Consider the following 27,165-nt stretch of genomic DNA (forward strand, 5'->3'; position numbering starts at 1 on the left):
AAATTGTCTCAAAACTGTCAGTAGTTAGTCACAAAATTGCCACAAAAGTGCCACAATTTGTCATAAAATTTTGACAAACTTTTCACTATGGTTTTGGTTATAAAACATAATTTTTTGAAATGTTATATGAAATTTTCATAACATACTCTTTAAATTTTCAAAAAAATGGAAAAAACTTAAATTGAGACAAAATAGGCGAAAAATTTTCACAAAATCATCTCAAAATTGCCACCAAATTGACACAAAACTGTATCAAAATTGATACAACCTTATTTCGAAATTGTCTTAAAACTGGCAGGAGTCATAAAATTTCCACCAAATTATTCCAAATTGTCACAAAACCTTCACTCAGTTTTATAACCAAATATGGAACAAAATTTTCAAAACAAAATCACCAGAAAATTTCAACTAAATTATTATGAAATAGTAACAAAATTGTCACAAACGGCAAAAATTTCACTAAATTGTCAAAAAATTGCCAAAAAATTGTCACAAAGTTATCAAAAAATTATGACAAAGTTTTAATACCTAATTTTCAATCGTCAGAAAATTTGTACGAAATTATCCTTAAATTGTCAAAAGATCTCACAAAATTAAAATTATAAAATGACTCCAAATTAAATCAAAATTAACAATAGATTCAATCGAAATTCTCCCAAAGTTGTCAAAAGTTAGTGTTTATAACTTTTTTTTTAATTATATGATTACATGACAATATACTAATTAAATTTAAAAACACATTTAACAAACTAAATTTGACAAAACTGCCAAAAAAAAAATCAAGAAAATTGACACCAAATAGTAAAAAAAAAATTGACAAAATTTTCACTCAATTTAATAACGAAATATGTTATAATATTTTCAAAACGAAATCATCAGAAAATGTCAACGAAATTGTAATGAAATAGAACCAAAATTGTCAAAAAAGTCCGAAATTTCACCAAATTGTCAAAAAATTTCAAAAAAAATTGTCTCAAAGCTATCACCCGTTATCATTGTGACAAAGTTTCATTACCTAATTATAAATTGTCAGAAAATTTGAACGAAATTGTCATCTAATTGTTAGAAAATTTTCAAAGATCTCACAAAATTAACATTAGAAAATGATACCAAATTGAATCGACATTAACATTAGATTCTTTCAGAATCATCTCAAAACTGACAGAAATTTGTCACAAAATTGCCCCAAAATTGTCACAAAATTTTGAAACAAACTACACGATGTTATGATACAAGATTGTTTCGAAATTGTCTCAAAGCTGTCCGAAGTTAGTCACAAAATTGCCAAAAAATTACCAAAAAACTGTCATAAAATTTTGACATAATTTTGACTTTTTTTATAACCTTTTTTTTTAAATTATATTATTATATGATAATAAAATTATTGGTTTTTTAAAAAAATTTGTACAAACTAATTTTATGACAACATTGTCAAAACAAAAATCAAACAAAATTTTGACCAAATTTTCTAAACAATTTTGACTAAATTTTCCACTCAGTTTTATTAGGGAAGAATGGTGTAACGTGGGCAACTTTGAGTATCTCAGATGTGTGTTGAGAAAAAAATCTCAATCCAACTGTCATCGTCGTCGTTTTATATAAGCATATTTTTCAATATGTTGCATCATATCCTTCTTTTATTTATCAAGCTTGAAAAAGTTTATAAAAATTTACTTTCATAATTAAACAAGCACCTGCAAATTGCATTCGTGGGAGGCCTAAACACATAGCTTGTGGGGAATCGTGGGCCACATTTTGTGGGGTATCTTAGGCCACCTTTATTTTGGTGTTTTATACACATTCAGAATTTAAAATACGGTTTTCCTATCTGAAAAGTTTACTTATGCCAAATTAAACTCGTCAGAATGTATTTAAAAAAAAAGCCCAATGATACCTTAAAAATGTTGAAAACCTTTCCATTTATTTTTTTAATCTTTTATAATAAAAAAGTTATGAAGCAATGAAAAAAGTGGCCCTTGATACCCCACTTTCCCCTATAGAATGATCGTATGAAAGTTGAAAAACACCATTTACCCACCGTAGTGGAGGCAATATACATACATAAATTTCATTTCTTTTATAAGCGACGAAAACTACACCAATAGCGCGTTATCCGACACCTATCGGGAGAATGCAAGAGAGCGTAAGATCTTGCCTCTCATAGCCTTCAAATCGTTGCCAGTGACAAGATTTATGTGAAAAAACGAAGGAACTTGAGAAGAACTGGGGGTATAATGCCCAATGTAGGCAAAACGCCCCACTGCGATATCTAGCTAGATATACACTTATTTTAAGAATTCGGTACGCTATTCCCTTATAATAACAGTAGAAACCTTTTGTACGAAAAATTAGCATCAAATATACGATAAATCCCTGTAAAAATCCGAAAATACTTTTCAAGCCATATTCCTTGCGATTTGTGCCTTGACTTTCGTAAAGAATTACGTCATCTATCGATAAAAAAAATTACCTTACATCTGTTACAATGATGAACATTAGTCTTGAAAATCATCACAAAACGAAAAATGTCCTTATTCAATTATTTTTTCTGTTATTTTGAACGATTTTTAATAAACATGTCTACGTAGGGCAAAACGCGTCATGTCCGTTTATCTTTAAGCATGTTTCATATTTGTTTAAATTTATATGCAGTTTCATCACAACAATTTTAAAGATATTTTTAAGTTGTATTGGAAAACATAACTTGAATATAAACGAAAGTATTGAAAATTCCTAAATTTAATATAGATTTAATTAACTATTCGCAAGAATTTCAGTATATCTGGCAGCACTGCGGGTAACAATACATTTTTCCATCTGTGAAGTAGAATAGAATTGTTTTTACCTGGCAAATATTTTCGGAGGCACTTGAATCAATAAACACTTATTCAACGTTAAACGGCGCGATTGAGTACACACATGTGCGTATCATGCCCCTACTGAATCTGAAATCCAATTTTCAACCTTCTCTTCAAACTTCATTAAATTTGTGGCCTTTTTTGACCTTCCAGTTATTCTAACTATCAGATTTAGACAAAAAATAAACCAAACTTCCAAATACAATCGAAAATTAAAGTTAATCTTTTCAAATGTATTCTGAAACAAGGCTTTCTTCTTAACGTGGGAATTATGCCCCCTCTTACCCTAATTTTAAACCTTTAATTTGACAGGCCCAAAAAACTTCCGGAGCGTGAAAGTAAAGCGAGAGAGGACTAGCTTTCCTACGCGTGGCGAATCAGAGGAACTGAAATGGAGGGAGAAAATTCGTCAATGATCACACAAATTGTGCAGCCAATGATTGAATTTGTGGTATTTTGTGGCAATTTGTTAAAGAAATTAAGAAGTTTTGAGTTCAAATGAGAGAAACCAGTGGTCAGAGAGAGTGAAAATATGCTAATTTTTGCAAATAGATGAAATTTGTGAGGCAGTTGTGGAATTTTGATCATTACCACTCCAAATGCAAAGAATTCTCTCTTGATTTCAATCCCTTGGGCGAAACTGAGCGGCTATCTTAAGTCAAGTGGGCCATGGACTACACAAATGGCGTGAGCAAATTAGATGATTCCACGACGATTGTTTGATTCTATGTTCACCTACACCCGATTCAAACATATTTAACGCAAACACAAACGATTGTTGGCGAAAACAGCAACAGCGACAACTCCACCCCGGCTGGCCCGAATTTTGTGCAAACAGCACCATACACCATACCACAGAGGGTGGTTTGTACAAAATATTTCAATCCCGACCGATTTTACTCAAACCGTTTGCTCGATCATTCAAACAGTGCCATACACGATGCAAGTCGTATTCACAGTGAGAGAATTTAATCGATTTTCATCGCATTTGCACAAATGTGGTGTAGTCTACGGCCAGCTTAAGAGAGCGTCACACGTTTTTTATGTGACGGGGTCCCCCAGGGAATACACCCGTCACTCAAATATGGGTCCCATGGCGATGAACATGTTAAGGAAAAAAAGTCAATCGAGGGGACTAGAATAGGGTTACCATATCCCGCAACACCAGAAAAAAAAGTACATCGAGATCATTTATCCAAAAAGTCAGGAGAAACGTAAAACAGTAGAACCGCTTATCCGAACTCCAGTTTCTAAGCTCCCGCGTTATTCCAGCCATCAGGTTTAAACAAGATATCTATATTTATCGAGCTTTGCGCCCAAATGGTATGCAGAAGGATGTACAGTAGAACCCGTTGATTGTGAGAAATTAGATTGAATCGAAATAACAAACATATATTCACAGAAGAGCAGCGAAGACTGCATGGACACCTGAACGTTGAAAAAAAAACTAAATCTGTAATTTTGAATCAATAAAATTCCAGTACTCTTGAAACGTCGGGAATTTCAAAAAGAAAGTTTTTTGCTGAAAATCCAAGACCGAATAATAGCTAAAAACAACATTAAACATCAAAAACTGTCGATAACATAACACTTAACTTAACATTATGGCTGACATACGAAACGGATTCTTTTTGCATATTGAAACCAACTATGGTCCTTACAGGTAAAAAATCACAAAAAGAAGAGTACGCCCATTTCTCGATTAATGAAGAGTGCTTGTACTTCAAACTAGTTAACTTTTCAGCTTTTTTGCCAGATCAAAGCCGCGATCATATTGGTAGTTCCTCATGCGTTTTGAAGTTATACTGCCGAATTGGTTCTTTGATCTTTTGAATTAATCCCACTTCTGCGGGATGGGTTTTTGTGAAAAAAGTCATTTTTTTCTTGAAAATTTTCTTATGAGAGTTCTAGCAAGCCACTGTTAGTATAGAACGATAATTTTATGTTGCATGGAGGTTGATATTATCAGCATTTTTATGGATCTGTTTTAGTTAATCGTTCAAACCAAACCGGTAAAATTGAAAAATTATAACCTACCAACTTGTTTAGACATTTTACTTACAAGTTTAAAGTTTGAAATCTGCAATAGATTAAAAAAAAAATTTACAACGCAATTTGATTTTTTTTAATGTTTGTTTTGGAAAATATAGTGAATAATTTCGGGCAAAATCCGGACTTTTTTCAATGAAATCCTTTTCCTTCAACTTTTGACAATTTTTGAATAAAATATCCGGACAAACCAGGATAAAACCGGACAATCTTGCAGCCTTATTCTAGACCCCCAACGACGATTTTTTTTTACTGAATAGTGCTTTTTTGGATAGGGGAGAGTCTCCTCTATAACTTGATAAATTCTCGGAGAAGCCGGTTTTTTTCTTGAAATTGTTCTGAAGACACCGTGATAACATAACATGTAGTAAATATAGTAAATGAACTAGCAATATGTTATTTTCAATAAAATTGTACAATATTCAAGAACATTGAAGTAGCGACAAAGCACTTTGAGAGTCTTGGAATATTCACCACAATTTAGAGACAATCATTTTATAAAATCTTGTACAGGGGCTACAGCAGGCATGTCAAACTCGTTTAGGTGTGCGGGCCGCATTAAAAATTTTCTATGACGTGGAGGGCCGCAGCCAAAATCAGTTAAATCGGTACATTCAGCTTTAGTTTTTTTGCAGTAATATTTTACATAAAAATCAGTGGTGTTTTTTTTTGTGACAATTTAAGACAGGGCTACGCGGGCCGCATTGACAAAAGCGGCGGGCCGCATGCGGCCCGCGAACCCCCAGTTTGACATGCCTGGGCTACAGGGTGCGTTATGTGGTCGATTTGTACTTCGAATAACTCCGCCATTTTTCACAGAGAGACACAATTTCGAAACGTCATTCGGTGCCATTTTGGATATGAGTTGAAACAGACCAAAAAAGGTGCTTTAAGTCGAACGTTGAATTATAAAAACTGTGCGTGCATATCGTTGAGATCGATGTTTAAAAAATTGCGATTTGAACTGAACTCATCGTTCTCACGGCAAAACTAAAAGTATGAAGCTCGATTTCTCGAAACCAGCTTCGATACACTTATACCATTTTTGCTCCGAGTGCATTCATTTTTTTTGTCTTAATCCTTAGAATTTTGTGACAATTTTAATGCAATTTTGTGACAAATTTCTGACAGTTTTCGAACAATTTTGAAACAGTATAATATTAATTTTGATTTAATTATGTGACAATTCGGTGTCATTTTTAAAGTTAATTTTGTGACATTTTTTGACAACTTTCTTACAGTTTCATGACAATTTCGATATAAAACTTTGTCGATATTTTGCGACAACTTGGTGATTTTATTTGACATTTTTTGACAATTTTGTTACTATTTCATTATGTCGTGATTTTACGAATCTCAATTCACAGATTCACTTAGACACGTCTGTCGCTCACAAGAATAGATCAATGACTGACTTTGTTTTGTTTGTATGCCTAGTGTTGCCAAAATAGCAAACGTTGCCATAGAAAATTATTTTATCTTATTTACCTTCAGTGTTGCCAAATACAACTATTATTTTAAATTAAATTTGATTTATTTTCTGCGTGTCCTTTATCTCATCCCTACACATTACAATTCCGTTCACATTTTCCGATAATTTGCTTTTGAATTTTTTTTTACAAACTTGGTAATAAAACTGGCTGAAAATTTCGAGTAAGTTTTGAAGTAATTTCGTGGCAATTTTATGACAAATTTCTGACAGCTTTAAGGCAATTTCGAAACAAGCTTGTATCATATTTGGTACAATGTTGTGACATTTTGCTGACGATTTGGTGATAATTTTGTAAAAAAAAATTATTGCCAATTTTGTCACAATTTTAGTTTGTAGGATCAATTGTAAGAGTATGTTATGAAAATTACGTATAACATAAAAAAAATTTGTTTTATAACCAAAAACATAGTGAAAATTTATTTTAAAAAAATATGACAAAATGTAGCACTTTTGTGACAATTTTGTGACTAACTACTGATAGCTTAGAGACAATTTTGAATCTATCTTGTATCGATTTCCATACTATTTGGTGACCTTGTTGAGATTTTTTTTTTTTTTTGTTTCGATTATAGTCGTTTTACCATCTTTATGGCATTCGCGACTTTATCAACGTTACAGTTGGCGGATCGTTATTGAAAAACTATCCGGTACAACTGTGTTCGATGTTTACTCTTGGGCTCGAACTCGCGGACATCGGCTCAGGAGACAACAGACTTGCCAACTGAGCTATATCACAAGCCCTGTTGTTGAGATAGTTTTGTGAGATTTGATGACAATTGAAATGACAATGAAATTGTTCATAAAAATTTTCTCCGAATTTCCAAACCATTTCCTAATGAAAATTTAATAAAAAACATTGTTACGATTTAAAAAATAAACCAACTATAATTTTAAAAATATTATGCATTTCTTATCCATTTTTCTTCGCTAAATGACACCTTATTGAAAGTATATTGAAATATACATCGTGATGAAGAAAAAAACTAAATTGTGAAATTGTCACGATTCAGGTACATTTTAAGGAAAAAATCATACTTGTATGGGGGTTTCCACCCGAAGAAGGATTTTACTGGAAGAGGGAAGAGGGAATAAACTTGAAATTTGCGAAAAAATATTAAAAAAATATTGTAGAGGAAAATTTTGACGATTTTCAACTATTCATATTTTAACAAGCAAAACATATCTCTACTAACACTATTTTTGTTTAGGTCGCTGTATTGAAAAATGGTTAAAATATCAAGAAGATAAACCATGATTGAAAAAGCAAAAATCGACGAACTACTTTTTGAAATTTTCCTTACAAAACTACATTTAAAAATCATTCGAATCACTTTAGTTCACTTCAATTGGAAAGGAAACATTTTGAAACTCGAAAAATGGTTTAGGATGAAGGCTTTCTTTCGATAAAATGATTGTTAATTTAAGCAAAATGACCATCAAAGGATGACAGGTATAATAAAAAATGTTTCAGAGTCTTGTGGGGATGTCTCATTTTTGACTGTATAAGAGTTATTATTGTTAAATGACTGTTAAAAAACTGAACAAACCCTGAACCACTCCAACCTTTTCCAGTGGCAGAGCCGTGAAATTTATGGCGCGCCGAAAGTGAATCCTATTTTGGGGGTATTTATTTCCTCGCTTCGATTTGAACTCTAGGAAGGGGGGAATGGGTAATTTTCATTTTTTGTTGTTTTTCGGTTATTGCCGGCCGGCTGCTGCTGTTATACTTGTTCATTTCGCTCTGCCCATACCAGACGGGGCTTTCCTCCGTCCGTTGCTTATGTCTGAAAAGTTTTATTTGCTAGCCGAATTACGGTGTCCGGTATTGTTTTTCAAAAGAGGGAGGGAGTTTGGGGGCGGTTATAGGTCACTTATGCGTGTTGTATATCTAGACATGGAGGGTAGTATATCTCTCGGTGGCCGTAAAAACAGAATTCGGGCACGAGAGGATGAGATACGAGGACTATCGAAGGGGTTGTAAACGAACGGGAAATATGTTGTCATTGAAGCTGTAAAAACTATAATAAAATGTTGTCCTCACACACAGTTGAGATGCAATAAAGCTCGGTAATACGATTAATAAAATTCTGGGTGGATGATACTTCTCTAGATCTCTGAACAGAGAGATTAAATTTTGTTTAAAGATATTTCTCAAACGATCAAAAAATGAATAAGCCAAAATTTGGTTACTCTCGTTTGGTCACGTTTTTTCCTGTTGAATTTTTGTTCAAAGAGAGGAAATAAGTAGTACCTTCTATCCAGAAAGGCCCAAATTCGGGATAAAAAAGCCCGGTGACAAAAATAATAAAGACAAGTGGCTGAAAGAAGAGCCAACAAACTACACCTTCAGGAGGAGGCCCTTTATCAGGCAGAGCTCAATTTCGGCACGATTCCACTCCAGCCGGAATAGAAATTGCTAAATTATGAAAGTGAAGGCAAAAAATCAGCAGCTTCTTAAATCGAGTGCCTGCAAAAAAAAGAGAGAGTGGGTACCCTTACCGAGAAGAGGAGAAGTATCAAAAACCTGGCCGCCCCGGGAGATTCTTCACCTAAACTTCTGACGTCGTGATGCTGCAGCTCAAACCGATTTCAGTGGCTGCTGCAGAAAGAGGAGGGAGTTTTCGTTGAAGCGGATCTCTCGGATGCTCGGAACTATTATTTTCTACTAAGAACACTTGAAGGCAGAACGAAAGGAAAAAAAATGGGAGCACAAAAGGGAAGCAGCGCACGAGATGAAAAAGTTCAGCTTACTTTGAGCTTTTGAGGTTATGATCTTTTCGTTACTACACTCCTAGAGTTGCAGATTAGCTCCCGAAGGGCACATCCTACAAAAAGAGCCCTAAACACAACTTTGCTGAAATGAGTATGGGCTAGAACTCGAAGAAGGAGGTTGATATCGGCAGGGAAGATTGTTTTACTATTTTTCCATCGCCAAAGATGGATCACATTACAACAACTCAGTCTCGGTTGGGTTTTTGTGTATGGAAAGGTGGAGGAATTTGCTGAACTACAACAGCAAACACCACTTCATTGTGGCAAGCAAGAAAAGCAATCAAAAGGCCATGATGATCCTTTGATACATCAACTCAATGAGTGCTGGAGCAGCAATAAAGTTAGAAAGATGGAAGATGAAGAATGAAGAGGGACCTGTTGATAGATGGAACTAGTGAGTGCGGGTGGTCGTAACTATCTAACATAAATAACATCCTCTTAAGCAGAAAATTGTGAAAGGATGATACTTGAACACATTATGATGAAAACCATATCAGTGTAATGGCGCTCGGAGGAGAATTAAATCTGTCGGTATGAAAAAGAGAAAAATAAAAGGATAATGCACTCAAAACATTAAAAATTAAACGAAATTTTACTTCTATCTATAATGAAAATATAATTTCACAAAAAAATATCGTTTTTGTAAGATGAAAAAGATGTTGATGTTTGAATACTGAAGGCAGTTATTATTTAAAAAATCTGCTAAAAGAATCAAACTTTATTAGATTACTGGGCACTTGGGAAAAAGACACTTAAAAAGGTTTCTTCAAAAAACAAAAACTTTTTAGACAAATATGACAAAAATAAAAACTGGCAAAAATGACAAAAATGATAAAAATGACAAAAATAACAAAAATTACCAAAATGACAAAAAGGACAAAAATGACAAAAATGACAAAAATGACAAAAATGACAAAAATGACAAAAATGACAAAAATGACAAAAATGACAAAAATGACAAAAATGACAAAAATGACAAAAATGCCAAAAATGCCAAAAATGATAAAAATGACAAAAATGACAAAAATGACAAAAATGACAAAAATGACAAAAATGACAAAAATGACAAAAATGACAAAAATGACAAAAATGACAAAAATGACAAAAATGACAAAAATGACAAAAATGACAAAAATGACAAAAATGACAAAAATGACAAAAATGACAAAAATGACAAAAATGACAAAAATGACAAAAATGACAAAAATGACAAAAATGACAAAAATGACAAAAATGACAAAAATGACAAAAATGACAAAAATGACAAAAATGACAAAAATGACAAAAATGACAAAAATGACAAAAATGACAAAAATGACAAAAATGACAAAAATGACAAAAATGACAAAAATGACAAAAATGACAAAAATGACAAAAATGACAAAAATGACAAAAATGACAAAAATGACAAAAATGACAAAAATGACAAAAATGACAAAAATGACAAAAATGACAAAAATGACAAAAATGACAAAAATGACCAAAATTACAAAAATGACAAAAATGACAAAAATGACAAAAATGACAAAAATGACAAAAATGACCAAAATGACAAAAATGACAAAAATGACAAAAATGACAAAAATGACAAAAATGACAAAAATGACAAAAATGACAAAAATGACAAAAATTACCAAAATGACAAAAAGGACAAAAATGACAAAAATGACAAAAATGACAAAAATGACAAAAATTACAAAAATGCCAAAAATGATAAAAATGACAAAAATGACAAAAATGACAAAAATGACAAAAATGACAAAAATGACAAAAATGACAAAAATGACAAAAATGACAAAAATGACAAAAATGACAAAAATGACAAAAATGACAAAAATGACAAAAATGACAAAAATGACAAAAATGACAAAAATGACAAAAATGACAAAAATGACAAAAATGACAAAAATGACAAAAATGACAAAAATGACAAAAATGACAAAAATGACAAAAATGACAAAAATGACAAAAATGACAAAAATGACAAAAATGACAAAAATGACAAAAATGACAAAAATGACAAAAATGACAAAAATGACAAAAACGACAAAAATGACAAAAATGACAAAAATGACAAAAATGACAAAAATGACAAAAATGACAAAAATGACAAAAATGACAAAAATGACAAAAATGACAAAAATGACAAAAATGACAAAAATGACAAAAATGACAAAAATGACAAAAATGACAAAAATGACAAAAATGACAAAAATGACAAAAATGACAAAAATGACAAAAATGACAAAAATGACAAAAATGACAAAAATGACAAAAATGACAAAAATGACAAAAATGACAAAAATGACAAAAATGACAAAAATGACAAAAATGACAAAAATGACAAAAATGACAAAAATGACAAAAATGACAAAAATGACAAAAATGACAAAAATGACAAAAATGACAAAAATGACAAAAATGACCAAAATGACAAAAATTACAAAAATGACAAAAATGACAAAAATGACAAAAATGACCAAAATGACAAAAATGACAAAAATGACAAAAATGACAAAAATGACAAAAATGACAAAAATGACAAAAATGACAAAAATGACAAAAATGACAAAAATGACAAAAATGACAAAAATGACAAAAATGACAAAAATGACAAAAATGACAAAAATGACAAAAATGACAAAAATGACAAAAATGACAAAAATGACAAAAATGACAAAAATGACAAAAATGACAAAAATGACAAAAATGACAAAAATGACAAAAATGACAAAAATGACAAAAATGACAAAAATGACAAAAATGACAAAAATGACAAAAATGACAAAAATGACAAAAATGACAAAAATGACAAAAATGACAAAAATGACAAAAATGACAAAAATGACAAAAATGACAAAAATGACAAAAATGACAAAAATGACAAAAATGACAAAAATGACAAAAATGACAAAAATGACAAAAATGACAAAAATGACAAAAATGACAAAAATGACACAAATGACAAAAATGACAAAAATGACAAAAATGACAAAAATGACAAAAATGACAAAAATGACAAAAATGACAAAAATGACAAAAATGACAAAAATGACAAAAATGACAAAAATGACAAAAATGAAAAAAATGACAAAAATGACAAAAATGACAAAAATGACAAAAATGACAAAAATGACAAAAATGACAAAAATGACAAAAATGACAAAAATGACAAAAATGACAAAAATGACAAAAATGACAAAAATGACAAAAATGACAAAAATGACAAAAATGACAAAAATGACAAAAATGACAAAAATGACAAAAATGACAAAAATGACAAAAATGACAAAAATGACAAAAATGACAAAAATGACAAAAATGACAAAAATGACAAAAATGACAAAAATGACAAAAATGACAAAAATGACAAAAATGACAAAAATGACAAAAATGACAAAAATGACAAAAATGACAAAAATGACAAAAATGACAAAAATGACAAAAATGACAAAAATGACAAAAATGACAAAAATGACAAAAATGACAAAAATGACAAAAATGACAAAAATGACAAAAATGACAAAAATGACAAAAATGACAAAAATGACAAAAATGACAAAAATGACAAAAATGACAAAAATGACAAAAATGAAAAAAATGACAAAAATGACAAAAATGACAAAAATGACAAAAATGACAAAAATGACAAAAATGACAAAAATGACAAAAATGACAAAAATGACAAAAATGACAAAAATGACAAAAATGACAAAAATGACAAAAATGACAAAAATGACAAAAATGACAAAAATGACAAAAATGACAAAAATGACAAAAATGACGAAAATGACAAAAATGACAAAAATGACAAAAATGACAAAAATGACAAAAATGACAAAAATGACAAAAATGACAAAAATGACAAAAATGACAAAAATGACAAAAATGACAAAAATGACAAAAATGACAAAAATGACAAAAATGACAAAAATGACAAAAATGACAAGAATGACAAAAATGACAAAAATGACAAAAATGACAAAAAATGACAAAAATGACAAAAATGACAAAAATGACAAAAATGACAAAAATGACAAAAATGACAAAAATGACAAAAATGACAAAAATGACAAAAATGACAAAAATGACAAAAATGACAAAAATGACAAAAATGACAAAAATGACAAAAATTACAAAAATGACAAAAATTACAAAAATGACAAAAAATGACAAAAATGACAAAAAATGACAAAAATGACAAAAATGACAAAAATGACAAAAATGACAAAAATGACAAAAATGACAAAAATGACAAAAATGACAAAAATGACAAAAATTACAAGGAATACAAAAATGACAAAAATTACCAAAGTACACAAATTACAAAAATTACAAAAATACAACAGGATTACCACAAATGATAAAATGGCGAAAAAAATCAAAATTTGATCATTGGGTTTTTAAATTGGGCCTGATAATTTTTATGACCATTATGATCTAAATCAGGGGTGAGTAACCTTTTGAACCAACGAGCCAATTGGATTTCAAAATCTTTTTTGTATCAAAAATGAAATATTTCCAGGCATTGTTTTTGTAAATAACTAATTTGAACCATTTTCTAAAAAAAAATCAGTCCGGTTGTACTTCTTCTCATCACTTCCAAGTCTTTTTTTCTGTTTTTTTTTTATTTTTTTTTTTTTAAATTACTCTCTTTTAAGCATTGTACGATGAATCTTTATCGATATTTATTGACTAAAATTCCTTTTTTCTATTCGTATTTTTGAAAAGTTTTTCCAGGATTTCAATTTTTCGTTACAAATGATAAAAAACCTATTCGAAAATTCCAAATTTCATAAATAATAAGGCGTTGAGCAAATTTCGTCCAAGTTCCAGTTCTCAATCTTGAATTCTTGAATCCCGGTTAAACTTCCATGCCATTTTCCATGAGAAAAACCGCCATCAGTAACCTGAGTGGCTAACAAAATAACGAAAAGTTATTTTATCGCATTTTCCACAGTACCAATAGTTGTTCTATATTTACCTTCTCTGGATGGCCATCATTTGATCCCTTTTCAATTTTATTAAAACTGTAAATTTTGGAGGCTTTTTTATGGCTCATATAAAAGTTTGAATCGTTTTTTTCTTTTCTAACCAAACAGATTCAGATAATAACTCTCACTTAAAAGTCTGTCTATACCACAGCGATCACACCAATGTTTTCAAAGACATCACTGATTCCTCAGAATTGTACGTTGAATGGTTATTGAAATTCATTTACTATTCCATTTATGTTCGTGTCTCCGAGAAACTTTCCAAAACTTTTCATCATCATCTAAGCCCAGATTTTTTCTTACAAACGGTGAAAAAACGGTTTTTCATAGGATGTTTTGTATAAGATCATTGCATTGAGATTTTGAGCAAGGTTGTTGAGATCTCAGAAAAATTCATTACTTAGTAGATTTATATATAAATTTCACGAAAAATTGCAGTAAATACTCTGGATTTTAGATAAATTTTACAGATTTCATTGGTTTTTTAAATTTTAATTTAGACACAACTGGGATAGAGTTTCGAAAGCTAATCTTACTAAGATAATGTGGATTGTTCATTTTCAAGTAAAATGACACAATTTATCAACGTCTTGCATGATTTCTCTATAAAATTTCTGAAAATATTTGCTCCCCACCTCTTTAGTCAAACCACAGATATTTTTTTAAACTTCAGTCGATGGATTTCATTACAATTCGTGTTGATAGGAATCCCATGTCGATCATGTCGATAAAAACCCTCAATATTAACACTAAACGTACCGGAGGCGGTCAAATGACGGTTTTTTAACTTTGAATGATGATTACACCTTATATAATTTTTTTTTGCAAATTTAACGACAGGACTATTTTTATTTTCAAAATGCAAGTATTTTTGCATTTTTAAAATTTTTCTAAGTGTTGTGGTTTTTGAATAACGCATGTGGTATACCTATTCATACCGCGAGCGGTCAAATGACGGTTTACACTGTTTTCGCTAAAACTTTCTTGTTTCTCAACCGATTTCTTCAAAATTTATAGTTTTGAAAAGCCTATAATGTGACTCAAATATGTTTCACAGACCATTTTCAGCTACAATCAATTATTTTAAAGTTTTGTTAAGTCCAAGAATTTTTTTATGAAAAAACATGCTTCAGGAAAATTGCTATAAATCTGTTCATCAGTGCTCGAAAAAAATTTCACTTAGTGCATAAGAAAGCTGAAGTTAGAAGCTATATGTTTCACATACGGAAATTTTTATCAATTTTTTTTTTTAAGATCATGGCCACAAAAAATGTAAAAAAGTTGTGTAAAACCCGTACTTTTCAATCAATCAACCGCCAAAGCTGTTCCTGTTACAGTAGAAAAATTGCAAAAAATGAATTGAAAAGTTGACGTAATTTGTCACATTTTGGCATCTTTAGATTTTTTAAAAAACGAAATACATAATTTATGACGAATTTTCAAAGGTAGCTGTTTTTCAAACATTTCATCAATTCGTATTTTTGATACAATTCCTACACCTAAATTCAGTTTTGCACTAGATTTTGAGTATGTTATCGTAAGGTTTAGCCAAAAAAATTATACGCAAAAGAAAAAATATTTCATACCGGTTTTAGTGACGTAACTGCATTGGCAGTGCAATGCTTGACAATGCTTTAAAAAAAAATCCAATATAGTGTTTTACCAATTAATAATATTGCATAAATCCTTAAAACGCCAGAAAAAATTAATCATCTGAATGACTGTGGAAAAATGCATATTTGGTCAAGTTACTGACATATCCATTTTTTTGGTTCAGTAGGGACTAGTATTTTACGACAAAAAGGATTAAATCACAAAAAAATCGTTTTTTCTATTTTTTTTATTTCAATTATTTAATTTCAAACTGGCATTCCAAATAAGTTTTGATTTTTTCTTCAATTTATCTGATTTTTTTACCCAAATGTAAACTGTTCAAATAAAAAAATCTTTATATTCAGATTGTTGTTACGTTTTCTGTATTGAACTAGCTAAGTATTTATATCTCTTCACTCCCGAATCAATAAATAACTTTTTAGAGTATTTTTTATTAATCCAAAACCAAATGACTGAATGTCGTTGACTTAAATCATGGTGCCCAAAACGCAAAGAAGCAAGCACAAAATAAATCACGCATTTCTTCACGCATAATTGAATCCTTTTGCCCATTCCAACGGGAAATCGAATTCCGCAAAAACCTTCAAACAATTGTAAATGACTAAGTTCTCCCAGAGCTAGATGAACTCCTCTCGTTAAATCTGAGGCGACACAGTGACAGTTTGGAAATTCTAAAGTCATTTCGCACAGCCGCCATGACATCGCCTCTCAACTCTTGTTATCTCTTGTCGAATTTGTGTTGCACAAAGCCACATTTTGTGTGTATAGCTCACCAGAACCAGAGCAAAAATGGGAAGATAAAGGAAAAGAATAAAACCGAAACCAACAGCTTGTGTGCGTTTGCTAAGCTTAGAAGCAGGATGGAGGGGGGGGGGGGGGGGGGCGATCATCATCATTTTGAGGAAAAGTTGTTTTGTCATCATCATCATCATCTTCTGGTGTTATCGGAACAATAGGGAAGCCGAGCCAGTCAGTCGTCAGGGTCGTCCTCGTCAGTGGTTGTTCTACAAACAAGAACCAAAACGGGGAGGGGGATACGGTTGAGGGATTGGAGACAAATCCCAAAACCATCCAGAAAGTGTAACGACAGAGGGAGGGAGGAGAGGGAAATTTCAGGGCCAAATTATGATAGAATCTTGCGACAAACGACGGGGACACATCGTCTCACATACGGTTCAAGCTTCAAACTTTAACACACTGCAACACGCTTGCTCTTGCTATCATCGTTGTGTTCTATTTTATCCTATTGCAGTGCTATAAAATTATGATAAGAAGTTTTTGGAGTGGAGGAATATGACAAATTGGAAGACATCTAGAGCCAGATTCGAGTTCAGTATACGAATTTTAAATTTTATTGAGTAACTTTTCTGAAAAACCTGAAAACGTAACTGAAAAATAAGAGAGATAGGGTAACGGATTTATTTTAGACCAGAGGACCAATTTTGGACCACTTTGTCTAGCTCTCTTATAAAATAAATTATCATGATTTTTTTTTAGTAATTATTGTGAAGCCCGGGCACTTGATGGAATGCACTATTTTTTGTCATTATTGGTTGGTTTATAAGAGAGCTAGACAAGGTGGTCCAAAATAAGTCCATTACCCTATACTAATTCCATCATTTTCGAATTTTCACATATTACCTCATATAAAAAAAAATTAGCTGTCCATTTTTCCAAAAATTTAGTGCTTTGAGCTTTGTGATTTTTTTTTAATTCTTAAAGTCTTTAGCAAACCTTTAGTATGAAAAACTTTGCAACTCTTAAAAGTATTAAAAATAACAACAAAAATATTGAATTGATTTTCAACTTGCTAACATTCTAATCAACAAATTCATTCGGGAAGTTTCCCTAATTCGAGATGCTACACATATTGCAAAAGAAGTCCAAAATTAATTTGATCGCATTTTTAATTTTTGGTTTTTAAGCTCTTTTCTTTGTGTAAATCTAGTCTATTATGTTTATTCATTAATGAGAATCTGAACTGGATCTCTTCGATCCTAACGCTACAGCTGTTAAGTTCTCCTACAATGTCAACAACATTATCGATCGTCATGTGTCAAAACGTTCTTAAGTCTCAAATCTAAGAGCGGGTCACAAAAGAGTTGCGGCAAATGAAAACGCTGAAGAATAATGCCCTCCGTTATTACATCAGTGCTCTACGACCACAAACCTGCTGGCGTTTACGTCTATTGTGCAAGACAACTTTTGGCAGTTTCGACAAGGAGAACCATGATACGTCAATACGCCAAACCTGATCGTATTGGTTTTCGTGGGCTTCTACTAGAATGGTTTCGCAGCTACCTGGCAGGTCGGAATCTTATTGTCTAAACGGCCGAATTTTTCTCCAACCAATTTTCTGCCACATCTGGAGTGCCTCAAGCGAGCCATCGGGGTCCAATAATCCTGATTTATTTCAACGCAGGGCTTTTGTTCCTCGATAGACTGAATTTAGCGTATTCCGACTACCTGAAATTATTTTATCCCTTCACCTGCTCCGATGACGCCAATTTCCTGCAGGACCAGTTCAACCTTTTTGCCTATTGGTGGGAAGTCAATTGCCTGCCTGTGAATCGCAGTAAATGTTGAGTTGAGCACGGGAACGATTTCAGTGTGATTCTTGACAAACGGCTGGATTCCCAGATTCACACCAATTACATCGTCGATAAAGCTTCTAGAAGCCTAGGCCTACTATTCCGAATGAAGAAATGCGTCAAGCATACTGTTCGAAGAGTCTCTATTGTAATTTGGTTTGTTCGATCCTTGAAACCAAAATGGTGCCACACGAGACTATTTTTTTATTCGTTGATGACCCAGGTGGTAAATATTTTTTACGGATTGCATTCCAAAGCATGGCGAGCCACCGCGTCCCCCCAGTTTGCTACTCTGGGTCCATGGGTGCAATTGGACGACTCATGATACAATGCTAAGGAGCATTGTACCCCCTAAGCCATAAAATCCACCTAGGGTCGCTTGACCTTTGTTCCTACCTCGAACTGTTAAGCACACTTTCATCTTCAATGGTAGGAGGTCGTTTCGCGCTAAAGCGCTCTAATAATCGTTTCCGAATCGTCTGTCAGCAAATACCTCACTCCAACACAACTCGATGCACAACCCCTGCTCTGACGAGTTAGGACCCGACATCTCTTCGTGTTAAAAGAGGTCCCCATTTAGCGCAATTACTAACTTTGTGGATCTAAATAGTCCAGGAAGTCCAGAAACACAAAGCGAGCTGAGGTGGCAAGCTTCCTAAGCCACGTGTAGGACTCAGTCTCCTCCGAACTCTCTAGTGTTGACTTAAGTCACCACTCAGCGCCATTACCCAATTTTCAAGTCGGGTGCTTTACTCCCCGAAGCGCAAATCGAGCTGTAGACCGTCCTCATCAGGTCGCACTCGCAGTTCAGGCGCATCAATTCCTGAAACGCGTGTCGAACCCTGACACCTCCGGCTTAAACTGTGCCTCTCTGACACTAACGTGTAAAACACGTCCCTAAGTGATCGGCCCACCATTGGCCACCACTTTGCGCATATACTCGTTTTGCGCAAAACGCAAAACGAGTTGGCGATCGATCTTCCTTCTATCACGTCCGCATTTGAGGGCCATGACCCCCCGAACGCGTGTTGGACGCTCACTCTCACACCCGAGTACTGGTACCTAAGTACCCGAGTGTACCACTTCATCCGCGCGGGTTTGGCAGACCCGTCGACGGCCTCTAGTGGGTTTAGTAATAGTTCCTCTTAGCCGTACATCTCCAATACGCCGGGCTTGCAGACACGTTTTGCGCCCTGGACCACGAGGAGGTGGAACTACCAGCCCAGAGCCACAAGAGACTATGTCGTCACCGATTTGCTGTCATCTGTCCCGCATTGTTGGATGCTCTTCAATTCAACGTACCACCGCGAGGTTTCAGAAATCGAGATTTTCAGCTGTTTGACCCTCTTCGGCTGAATAATTATGAGGAAAATACACCATTTGTTGAAGTCATCAAGACATTCAACCGCTATTCCAAACATTTTGATTTTGACGTTTTGAGAGATGTAGGGGGAAAAGTTCATATAACGCCTGTTACTGTTAGAATCTGTTACATTATAAGCCTGCAAAATATTACAAACTTGTTTTAAATGCTGTGAATGGCCATGGCAAGTATGAATTTTTCTTTAAAATACCCATGGGTCGTGAAAATTTCACAGTTTAGGTTTTTCTTTACTTTGTTCTAAATTTTAAAACACTTTCAATAGAGTGTCACCAAGCAGAGAAAAATGAATAGGGCAATATTTTCTGAAACATCGATAGAGAAGAATCTAATCTAAACCAAAAATCTTACTGAACTTGCTATAATATGCTTTTCATGAGTATGTTTTGCCACAGCCTATGCACTCGTTATAACGCGCCAATCGTATTTTACTGAAAAAAGCATTAATTTTTCATATTGGCCAATTCATTGAAAGTGAACAAAAAGTTAAAAACCATTTTTTGACCGTTAATTTATCCGAAAAAGCAACTTTCAATTTTTTTTAAATATTGATTATCTTTTCAGTCGAAGTGTCTGTAAGTATTACTGTGTTTTCGGTCTTCAATAACTGAGTCGATTTGGGGTCATTTTTGAATTTCACAAACCCTGGGGTCTTAAAAGCTTCGTTTTGGTTCAAAACTCATCTGTGATTTTTTGCAGAATTTTTAGGTTTGTATGGAAAAATTGAATATTTACTACTGAAAAATCAACATCATTTTGGATTTCGTGCCAACTTATAAATTATATAAAGAAAATTTTCTGCTGATTTTGAAAATTTTTGTCGAAGACCATAACTTTCTATCTTATTAGGCAGAGAGTAAACTAGCTGTTTAACAGACGTACGTCTTTTTGGATTGAAAAACAACAAATTCAATTGACATCATTGCTGGGTGCCTAGCGAAGTGTTGCATGAAAAGTAGTAATAATATGTAGTAAAAAAAATGGTGAAAATGAGCTTGTAGAATTTATTTAGAAGCATTATCATCACCTACCAAACTTTTGTTCAGCAAAGGCTACTATGAAGTGGTAGATACAGATAGAGTAGAAGCTACCACCACACATTAATAGGCCAAGCGTAGTTCTACAAGTGGAAAACTCTCAGATAAGCACCATTTAACTCAAAAACGCATCTATCGATGTATAGGCTTCTCAGTTCTTTATCATCGCGCTCGTTACAACCAGGGTTTAGTTGCGAATCGGTTCGGTTGATAGTCTGATAGTGTCGATGTAATGTCGTGTTTATTTTGATTTTAGTAGCCTAATTTTCTAATTTTATGAAGAGTTTTTTTTTAATTGATATGTGATGGTATTGCTTCTAAATAAATTCTATCCGCCAATTTTCACCTTCTTTCATTTCTTCTAACTTACTATCCACCTTTCAAAAAAATTAAATTTTAAGATTTCCCACATAAAAAGAATATCACTTTTTACTGATAAGACCAATAAATTAAGAAAGACTATGTGAAATTTGAGGTTTTTTCCAGCTTTGCTAACTAATCAAAACCCAGAAATTTAGAATCAATTGTACGATCATTACAAACACTTTCGTTAGTTTAAACACTCTACACTCTTTTTCCGAGAATTAATTAAAAAACAAAATTCAAAAAACTATGGTTGTCGCTGAAGCAGGATCAATTGGCAAGACTGAAATTCTCTTTTAATTTTTCATACGAGTTTTAGTCTCAGATTTGAAACTCGAATTAAAGCTTTTCCAACTGATTTAACCGAAGTTACATTGATCACCAGGGTAACTGTGATCAACATGAAAATTTTCCAGATAACCAGTGTTCGGCACAAAAGCGCTAATCCGCTATTCGCTAGTTAGTCTGCTAACTTTTTGTTAGCGATTTAATTTTGCCGCTAAGTTTGGATTGATTTAGCGAGTTGAAAAGTTCCGCTATTTTTTGGTTCCGCTAATTGAAGATCGCTAACTCCCATATATTTCTATTAATCTCTTTGAATTCTTAGTGATAGAATAAACTTTTTTTCATTAATCAAGTCAAAGTGACATTGTGCATCATTCTGATTACTTAATTGGATTCATTGGAGGAATGCGTACTAGAGTTAGAGAACAGATGTATTTAGTGTCATTTTTCTCTCTTTAAGCACTTTTTTTAGCAACTTTTACAGGAGAAGATAACAATAAAAGGTGTTAAACAATATAAAACTATTTTCAGCATCTCTTCATCAGCATTTGTTTTCAAGTGGTTGAGCTATTTACTTTTCAAAATACAGTTTTTTAGAGATTTTCACGTTTGACATGCTTCTGCAAATTTGAAAAAGGGAAAAACAGGGCAAAGATTTTAAATGAGGATTATGTAAAATAATAAATAATGCCAAAACAAAAAAAAATTGCACAAAATTGCATACTATCTACTTTGCACAAAACCGATAAATCGAGTAAATTTTAAACCAAAATTTAAATTAAAAAAAAATAGAGAGATTTAGCTCCCATTTTCCACATTCTGTTCTCTTGCTCTTTCTTCAATTGTTCGAAAATTGTTTGTTTATATTTATAGAACACAGAGACTCGTTAAAACTCCTATCTTTGACAGTTTTGGTTTCGCTCATATAATTTTATAAAAATACGATCAATTTATCTAATTCTAAATTAAATACTTGGAAGTGTGTGACCGAAGAAAAATTTGATATTTGTTCCGGCCTTAATGTTGGTAAACAGTTAGCGATTAGCGCTTTAAGCTTAAAGCGATAACTTTTTTGGCACATTTAGCGTATTTAATTAGCGATCGTTAACTTTGTATGAGTTAGTGGTTTAATAAGCGGCGCTAATTTTTCAGCTAGTGATGCCGAGCACTGCAGATAACCAGCAATAACTAAGTGTAATGTTAAAATTTCTCTAAACTTGTTATACGCTTAAAACTTCTAAGTTTAGTTTCAAACTTGGAAAAACTTGGTTTGTTTATGAAAATTTTAAATGTAAGTAAAAATGTTATTTCAAAATCTTGAAATATCTATTTTTTCGATGGCTCGCATACAAACACCCTTCCTGATGAAATCAAAGCATTTAAAGGCAAACAGATTGGTTTATGAGAGAGTTCAACTTTTAGCCATTGTAAAAGTATAGTTTTGGTGTAGTTTGTGGTAAATTTTTGATATTTAAAAAAATAGGGACATTTTCCAAGAGTCTGCCAACCTAGGACCAAAGGCTAGATTAGATACCCTATCAAATGGTAAAGCTTTAAGGAAAAAGTAAATAGAGAATAGTGCGAGGGTCTAGGGAATTCAATGAAGGCAAAATTTCATTCGTATTTTTAGTTAAAATTACATCAGTAATGTTAAAAAGTTAAGCCCCTTAATTTAGGCAGAATCATTGTCCATTTTTTTATTTTAATTGTTGTTCGGTCTTAATATCCTAAATATCCCGAACTGTTTTATCAATTGATAAACTAGCGTTTGTCAATATTATGAAGGTGTGTTGTATCCTTTGAAGAAAACTCGTTGAAACCGTCTAAATAGAGACTGATCAATGTTGCCCAAAGCATCAAATTCTAAACACAGACGAAATCGTTTTTGAAATCAAATTTAAAGTCGTCTAATAAACTTCTGCAACCATGTTTAACGTTCATAGGAGTCCAGTACTGGTTTTAAAAATATGAAACATGCCACATACCCCTAAACCAAAAAAAAACTATCGAAAAATATTGAAAAAAAAGTGATCAATCTTACCCCGTTTTACGGTTTTTATTTTTTGTTACTATCCTCTGCAGTAGTCAAAATCCTGAATTCTGAAAAAGCAATTGACCATTTTCAAATTATTTCCATCATAAAAATATTCTCATAGTTGAATTACGAATTTCTTTAAGTGATTCTCATGACAATAATAACTCTATTTCTAATTGAGATTTCCAAGTCTTGTGTTTTTCTTCAGTTTTATGGTTTTTTTTATTTTGAAAACTCGAGATCTGTGTTAAAACTACTGAACTGTTTTAAAAATAATAAATTGAAAAAAATCCCAATCATTTAAAAAATCAATTCCTGTAGGCTCTAACCATAAATTTAACTCTCAATTTTTATTTGAACTTAATTTCATACAAAATTCAAGCTAGATTGAACAGCTGTAGCTACTTGCATTAAGTCTAAAGAGCGAATGCGATACTAAGACATTTTACTCAAGAGTAGTTTATTTTTATTTATTTACATAGTATTCCGTCTCACGACATAACAAGAGAAGTATACAAATTTTTTTAAAGCTTAAATTCAGACAAATGATCTACTCCAGATCACATCACGATAAGCTTTATCACAAAAATGTTGTAGCGGTTCCAAGTATTACGGATTTTCTCAATAATTGAGCTTTTTTTAATAAAATTCCCTCCAGTGTCTCTACAATCAGAAAATCTGAAGATAATGGATTTAAATGGATTCATATTATTCCAGATAATTTTAATAAATTCAGAATTTCGGACCCTCTCAAACCGCTGCCAGGATTGCCGATTTTTAAATTTAAGGATAAAAAAATATTTTTAAGTAAATTTTTTTGTTTTAATTGTTCTGTAACTAGTTTGAAATAATTCAGAAAAATTTTCAAAGTTTTTGATAAGATTGTTGAGCTACCAGTTCAATTTAAAAATATGTATAGTAGAATTTAAGACAATTCGCTCCTCTGAAATCATAAAACACTTAGAATATGCATATTTTTAAAGATTTCACATAGAAAGTCCTCCTACGAAACACACCATAGCTAGTAGGTATAGCAAGATTTAATCTTCATCATTTGACAATAGTACATTTGAACTTCAAGAAAACGAAATCAATCCAAAACTAAGGTAGCTGATTTTGCACACCTCAGAAATACTCTTCTGAAACAAATCTCATGCATCATTATTTTACTTTAAATCAACATCAACTGGAACTGAACAGATCATCAGAAATCTATCTCAAGTTTAAAGCTTTTTATAGCAAATGGTCTCCTATTTACTACTACAAGCACTATTTTATTTCAATGCCATCCTCTCAAAAAACAATTGGACACTAGTAGATAGGTAGTAGAAAACACTACTCCACCCATCAATCCGTCCATCCAAGAATCAAACTTGCAACTCACTTCGTTTTTAACGGTTGTTCGGATAGGTTGTTCTCGCTCGTCGTTTTTCTTAAGTCTAAGCACGTGTTTTCTAAACAGTTTTTCTTCAAGAAGAAATATATCTTTTATTTAATCGAATTCACGTGTCCACATCGGGTTTCGGGATAGTTTTTTTTTACACTTATCTCATCATCGAGAGTTTATCAAGAAGTAGTTTTATCTTACTTCGTTCGAAAGTATTATTCTGAATAAAAGCGCAATCGTGACGCGGAATTTAGATCGCTGCCGTGAAAGAAAAAAAGTTTAGTTCAAGTGTAGTTTCGAGGAACTACCGCATCCAAACGAGGGAAAAAATTGCACGCGTTTTCTTCGTGTAAAGTGTCGAATCCGGATCGAGTGATTTACTGATTAAAAAGTATTGAGAATTGTGCTCCAAATTCCAAGTGTTATTGCAATCGTTTTTACAAGAAATTCTTTGAAAGAAAAGAATCGTTAACTTTTTTTTTTATTCTTGCAATTTTGATATATTGCGCTTTTAATCGTCGAGAATCCCGTTGCCTTCGCAAGTTCGTAAAACCGCGCCGCGAAATGAAAGTGCTAACGTTCCAGGAAAGCCGCCAACGGTTCTTCGACCCGTTCAGCACGATGAGCGAACCAATCGATTATACGGAAGCGTAAGTATCTAACGGGAATTTTTTTTTTCTATTGGTTGCCCCAATTTACAGTTAGTCGCCGATCGCCATTTTGTTTTGAAAGCTAGCGACACCTACACAATCGAGCGGTACTTTGTGGTATGAATTTAAAACAATAGTCATTAGTTTGTGGTTGTATTGGTGAAGCACTTTTCCACCCTTTGTTGTAGGGAAGTGTTCCCAGATGGAATTTTTTACTTGTTGAATCACGATATTTAAAATAAGACTTTTGCTGTTATATGCAATTCTCCAGTTCAAGCTTTCGAAATCTTAAACAGAAGATTAGGTATTACTTAACAAGTTTATTGTTAATTATATTTTTCCTTTGGAAGCTCTTCATCATGTAATAATTTCTAAAACAAGCATTTTCCCTGTATTTAACTAACATTTCAAATTATAGCCTCAAACTGACTCTTAGTAAGAATGATGATATAAAAAATTTCTGATCAATTTTTCACAAATTTATAGAAAAAAGTTTCAACTTCGCATTACATGTGATTTAAGAATAAAAAAATGTTCAAACTCAGTTCCTATTAACCTTTTCATTGCTAAATGATGATGTAAAATATTATTTAATAAAAACAAAATAATTTTTTGTCTGGACTTTATATTTTGTTAAACTTTTTAATAAGGTACAATTTTTTCAATCCTTCATTCATATTTTTAGGCATGATTTTTTCACCTTAAACCATTTTTTTAACCGAGATTCGATAACATGATTGTATTATTTAAAAATTTCAACTACTTTGAATTTTAAATCAATAGTTTTTTTCTCCTACTGTCTTATCAAAAAAATTTCTACAGAATTCGGTGTTTTGAATTGTTCAATCAATTGCAAGGCCGTTTGTTTCTGAGTCCACAATTGATATTTTGAAAACTAAAGCATTAGATTCCGAAATAGTGAGTTAAAATACATCATTATAACTACGTTTTTTAACAACTGCTGCTTGAAGCTTTCGAAACTGGGTCAAGTTTTGCACAGTTATTTCGAGCATTTTCGTGAAAGTGATGAGGCAATTTTTCCGAAATATTTTGTCAAAACATTGTTATACATATATTAAAAAAAAATAAGATAAGAAATAATTGTTCAACCATTTTCTTACAGTTTCAGGACAGATTTTAGACAGGCTTTTAAATTCTTTTACAGCTTTGTAAAATAGTTCTGAATAATTTTAGACAGTTTTGTGACTATTTTAAAATAATTTTCCCAAAGTATCAAAAATGATTTAGAAACTAATTTTTAAGAAACACTTAAATTCTCAAAATTCTCAAATTTCTAAAATTAACAAATTGATGAAATCAAGAAAAATCTAATAGGTCGACATATTTTAAACATTTTAGAGAATTAAAATTTGTCAAAATTCGACAAAATATCAAAATATGCAATTCTCAAACAATTTCAGTAATTTTCGAATCATATAAAATTCTCAAAATGTTAAATTTATCAAATTTTAAGAACTTTCCAAATTTAGAAAATTTAACAATACTCTAAATTCTTACAATTTTTCCAATATATTCCAGTTGAGATTCCTAAATTGTCAAAAAAGTCAAATTATTCGGTACTCCAAATTTTTAAAAATTCTTTAAATTCTTTAGATAATGAAACAATTCTAAGTTCTCAGAATTTTTCAAAATTTCA

This window comes from Uranotaenia lowii, chromosome 2 (assembly GCF_029784155.1).
Source record: "Uranotaenia lowii strain MFRU-FL chromosome 2, ASM2978415v1, whole genome shotgun sequence".
In the NCBI taxonomy this organism is placed as follows: domain Eukaryota; kingdom Metazoa; phylum Arthropoda; class Insecta; order Diptera; family Culicidae; genus Uranotaenia; species Uranotaenia lowii.